Raw genomic sequence first — 6234 nt, forward strand, 5'->3', positions numbered from 1 at the left:
CACGAGCTGCGGACCCACAGCAAATACCCTCTACCACGCACCAATTAATGATTTTCAATCAAACTATCCACATTCATTCACTTTGGAAAAGTTATCTGATCTGATTTTCTCGTAATACACTCCTGGAAATGGAAAAAAGAACACATTGACACCGGTGTGTCAGACCCACCATACTTGCTCCGGACACTGCGAGAGGGCTGTACAAGCAATGATCACACTCACGGCACAGCGGACACACCAGGAACCGCGGTGTTGGCCGTCGAATGGCGCTAGCTGCGCAGAATTTGTGCACCGCCGCCGTCAGTGTCAGCCAGTTTGCCGTGGCATACGGAGCTCCATCGCAGTCTTTAACACTGGTAGCATGCCGCGACAGCGTGGACGTGAACCGTATGTGCAGTTGACGGACTTTGAGCGAGGGCGTATAGTGGGCATGCGGGAGGCCGGGTGGACGTACCGCCGAATTGCTCAACACGTGGGGCGTGAGGTCTCCACAGTACATCGATGTTGTCGCCAGTGGTCGGCGGAAGGTGCACGTGCCCGTCGACCTGGGACCGGACCGCAGCGACGCACGGATGCACGCCAAGACCGTAGGATCCTACGCAGTGCCGTAGGGGACCGCACCGCCACTTCCCAGCAAATTAGGGACACTGTTGCTCCTGGGGTATCGGCGAGGACCATTCGCAACCGTCTCCATGAAGCTGGGCTACGGTCCCGCACACCGTTAGGCCGTCTTCCGCTCATGCCCCAACATCGTGCAGCCCGCCTCCAGTGATGTCGCGACAGGCGTGAATGGAGGGACGAATGGAGACGTGTCGTCTTCAGCGATGAGAGTCGCTTCTGCCTTGGTGCCAATGATGGTCGTATGCGTGTTTGGCGCTGTGCAGGTGAGCGCCACAATCAGGACTGCATACGACCGAGGCACACAGGGCCAACACCCGGCATCATGGTGTGGGGAGCGATCTCCTACACTGGCCGTACACCACTGGTGATCCTCGAGGGGACACTGAATAGTGCACGGTACATCCAAACCGTCATCTGACCCATCGTTCTACCATTCCTAGACCGGCAAGGGAACTTGCTGTTCCAACAGGACAATGCACGTCCGCATGTATCCCGTGCCACCCAACGTGCTCTAGAAGGTGTAAGTCAACTACCCTGGCCAGCAAGATCTCCGGATCTGTCCCCCATTGAGCATGTTTGGGACTGGATGAAGCGTCGTCTCACGCGGTCTGCACGTCCAGCACGAACGCTGGTCCAACTGAGGCGCCAGGTGGAAATGGCATGGCAAGCCGTTCCACATGACTACATCCAGCATCTCTACGATCGTCTTCATGGGAGAATAGCAGCCTGCATTGCTGCGAAAGGTGGATATACACTGTACTAGTGCCGACATTGTGCATGCTCTGTTGCCTGTGTCTATGTGCCTGTGGTTCTGTCAGTGTGATCATGTGATGTATCTGACCCCAGGAATGTGTCAATAAAGTTTCCCCTTCCTGGGACAATGAATTCACGGTGTTCTTATTTCAATTTCCAGGAGTGTATATGCGGCGACAGCTCGTCGACGCCAAAGTACTTTCTAGTGCGTTTATTCTTTGAAATAACAGAGGTGCATATATGCATTCTCCATGGTTGTTAGAGTGGTAACTAGGACATCTTCTGGAGTATCTGTTGAGGGATTGACGTGTTTCTGAGAGATACATATTCTGCTTTTCTTCTCACTAAAGCGAGCCAATTAACATTTGTGCCGCTAGCGGTTTGTTTTGAAGAGAAAGAGATTGTAAAAGGAAAATAAATAAGGCGTGGAATCACCGGAGATCTGGACATGTAATGGAGATGGATTTAATACACGATTTCCTCCATAAATAAGGTTTGTGACTTTTTTGTTCTGGAGTGAATGAACGAATGAGTTTTTTCTGAATCATTTGTTGATCACGTTGGCCCTGTAATTAGTGGGGAAGTTTCAGCTGTGTCGAAGAGAGCCTGCAATCACTGAGTCTGTGTTAAATCGTCCAAAAAGGCTTCGTACACATCTGGAATTCGCAATCTTTCGTAAAAGGAACAAATTGTCCAAACGATTGATTCTCCCGACTGACTGCAGTGTTTAACAATAATAATAAATGTAAAGATCTCTTACAGCAAGCCAGCCGCTGATTACCAAGACGAAGGGCTCCACCAAAGATTCTATTTGGCTGATTTTTTCACCTCTATACACGTAATGAAATCTTATATTAAAAACTATACATAGATAAAGGAGAGAAAGAGAGAGAGCGAATGAAAGTAGAGATAATACTAATAATCTTCCATTAGTCTAATTTTTCGCCTGTCTTATCACGGATAAGCCAAGAACTGGGAGGGCCTTACTTTACTGTAGAGACTTATGTGTGAAGGTGAAGGGATCTTAAAGACAACAGATACACGTCTATACGGACAAGACATTACACAGAGATAGCGGCTAGCTGCATTCATCATCTATTCTTAGATTAAAGAGACGGCAACTTATTATCCGAACATTTAAAAATGTTCAATGGCCAATCCGTGACAGGACACGTTTTTGGACGTTGCTAAAATAATTTTGTTCTCTGTTTCATGCCAACTACGACGAGCTAAGCTAACTGATGCTTGGAAAAGAGAGGAAAGACTCGCAGGTGATATACTTGGATCCACAAGTAAAGCCGAAAGACAGAACACTGCGCACAGGGAAATGGCCATATGTTAATCTTTATTATTAAAGCTTTCTAGTGCAGTTGAAGTATACGCTTTTCTGTTTGGTGTTGATTAATTGTGTTCATGTTACGTATAGGAAGTGTTTTGATTGACCTGTCCCAGTTGCATTTATCTGTATATGTACGTTAAGAATTTAGACACGGAAGTACTCTTGTGTGAAGGGAGTTACATATAGTGATAGTAGAACATTTATATGGTTTTAAGTAGGGCAATGTTTAGGGTGAGTCAAGCAGAGCAAAGCAGCACGCATCAGCCTTCAGCTGTTAGCACTGATAATAATGAAGCAGTAAGAAGTATTGTAGGACCGATGGCTAGAGATAGCGCAACAGAACGCCCTGTAGACACGGCTGCGGGTGTAACAGCGAGTACGCAGCAGGGATTAGATCCATTGGTAATTATCAGGAGACAGATGCAGATGATAACCGAGAGCTTGAGTACTTTGAAAACCGACATTAATGCGAAATTAGCCTCAGGTACTGGAGGGCAAAATGATTTGAATACGAAATGAGCCTCAGTTACTGAAGGGCAGGAAAATCTGAAAAACGATATTAAAGCACAATTAGTGACAGTCACTCAAACTCAAGAAGAGATGAAATTACACCAGACTGAGATTAAGCAGCAGTTACAAGACAGTTTTTCCGAATTAGAGCAGCGGATAGAGGCGAAGACCAAGAAACTCAAAGATCAGGCCGAAGAGACGGAACGAAAATTAACTGCACAAATAGAATTGGTGAAAGCACAATGTGAGGAATCTACTCACGGCGTACGTGTCGAAATGAAGGAGTATGTGGCTATTAAGATAGATACCGTACGGGAACAAGTGGAAATGGTTCCGCAATTAGTACAAAAGCAATGTGCAAAGCCATGGCATGTGCAATTGCGCAACTTTCTGAATTGGTACGTACACAGACTAACCTAAAGGAAAGCGTTGAACATCTGACAGAGCGTCAAGATCACCAAATTAACGTATTAACGGGTAAATTATCCGAAATCACATTAGAAAACAAAAGGCTAATGTGTGAAAACGTTGAGCAAAATGTTAAGGCAGCATTCCAGAATTTATGTGGCAAACAGGAAGAGAATTTGTTTGCGAAAGGACTTGACGAGGTGCGACAGCAGTTAGGTGCTGATTTTGAACATTGGAAACAAACGATAGAAGAGTCGATATGCGCTTCACAACAAAGCTTAGAACAAATGAATGCAGGGCAGCAGCAGAAGTTGGCAACGACTATAGAGTCAGTTACTGCCCATTCGCACACAATACCGATTTGTGCCAGTAATTCAAACATTAAATTGCCACAAGCTGGTTGTTCGCGTGAATTCTTATCTAACGGAGATTACGAAAGCCTTTGCTATGCCGAAGAAAAAATTGATAAAGCATCGGCAATTCCAGATTTTTAACCCTGACAAAAGGGGGTCCATCCAATTGTTTTTATTCGAAGTTTCAGAGGAGTGCTACCCAGAAATTGGTCGGAGTGGCAGAAGATCAGTTTTGTTACAGGATATATACAAGGTTGGGGGGCGATCTGGGCCTCGGACATGACTTCTGTTTGCCCGACATATGACGATTTTGAGAAGGCGTTTTTAGCATAGTTCTGGTCAGAAGGGTTACAGGAACGCCCAAGGCAGGAGGTGCTCTACCCAGAGCCTTTCTCCTTTTCGAAAGGAAGCCTTAGAAGGTATGTCGAAAAATATATAAATAAAACGAGATACTGGGACAAACCTATGCTCTTGCCAGACTTAATAAACATACTTAAGGCAAGACTACCAACTAGCATCCGGAATCAACTGATTTACGGCAACGACAAAGACTTGGAGTCGTTCCTCAGGACGTTAGACCATATAGATATTATCGAAGAGAACAACCAGAAAGCCCGTAATAACAGATTCCAATATAGGGCGATAGAACCTCCGCCAAACGGTAGGCAACGTGGAAGTATGGGTTATACCAATGGCGATCAATCGACACTTAGAAGGAATGAACAGAGATCGTTAAATAATGCAGGAACCCCTCAAAATCTCAATAGTAATCCCGGCAATGGTCTTGCGAGGGGCTGTTCAAGGAACATCAGGAACGGGAAAAGATACAACCCCGTGTGGGGGAACGAAAGAAATTTCAGACCCCAAGCCTGGAATAATAACAATAATAGAAATTGGAATCAAGCGGGAGGAATGAATTCAAATAGCGAACATCAGTGGGGACGGACATCTTCGAATCAACCAGTAATTACCGAAGTGACGGATGATGTCAACCAGCAGACAAATCAAAATCCAACAAACTCCTGAGGACCCACTCGTGCCCCGGAGGAGGTCAACAAATGGTTGAGGGGCAACAGGATATGTGTACCCATGCTAACGTATAATGATGGACGATTACTGGCAGATGAACTGACCGAGGACTTAGAACCACAAGATGAGGATAAGGAGCAGGTGGCAGTAGCCGAAGTGCATGTCATTATGGAGACCGTACCTATAGTGGCGGTTTTAGACACAGCTGCAACCACAAATGTTATTTCGGAGGCACTGTTCAACAGGATCAGAAATATAAGTCGAGTACCAGTTTTTCCAGTTCAAAATTGCAGAATAATAGGCGCCGTTGGGGCTCGATCGGCTAATGTAAAGGTGCAGTCACTACTTGGTGTGGAATTCGGAAATGTAGCAATATTAAGCACATTCCTTGTTGTGAAAAATTTGGTGGTAGATTGAATTATCGGAGTCGACAGCCTACGTCAATACGAATGCAGAATAGATTTGAAAACATGAAAAATTTGGTTGAATGTTAATAAACAAGAAATTGAGTTGGAGTTGTTGAAAAAAAAAGCCTTACGAGAAAATATAAGTGTGGGATCAGTGTGCAAGTAATCAGGACGGCCCAAAATTCTAAACAGCACGTAATTAATGATTGCCAAGTCAAAGAAGATTTCGGTCAATTAGTGTTTGAATAGTTAAATGAATCCGACTGCTTTATCGAAGATCAGAAGAAGCAGCTCAATGAATTATTATTAACGTATGAAAACGTTTTTGATGAAAGGCCAGGAGTTATTAAGGGATACATATGCCATCTCTACGTTAAGCCGCACGAAACGTATTGTAGAACTTTCTATCCTGTTCCTTGGAGGTTAAAGGCTCAAGTTCAAAAGGAAATAGATCGCATGTTGAAATGGGGTTTGATCGAACCCTCTACAAGTCCATACTGCTCCCCATTGTTAGTCGTGCCAAAAGCAAATGGGACTGTTAGACTGGTACTCGACGCCAGAGAAATAAATAAAATCATAATTTCAGTGAGAGCACATCCGGAAAACGTAGACGAACTTATACAACGGTTCCAGGATGTCAAATATTTGACGAGCATTGATTTGCGACGCTCTTATTGGCAAGTCAAGCTGGATGAGTCATCAAGGAAGTATAAGGCTTTCATTTATTCCGGAAGAAGTTACCAATTCACCATAGTTCCTTTAGGACTCAACATTAGTGCTGGAATCTTTATAGCAGCTCTAGATTATGCACTAG

Source organism: Schistocerca cancellata, chromosome 3 (assembly GCF_023864275.1).
Source record: "Schistocerca cancellata isolate TAMUIC-IGC-003103 chromosome 3, iqSchCanc2.1, whole genome shotgun sequence".
NCBI classification, from domain to species: Eukaryota; Metazoa; Arthropoda; class Insecta; order Orthoptera; family Acrididae; genus Schistocerca; species Schistocerca cancellata.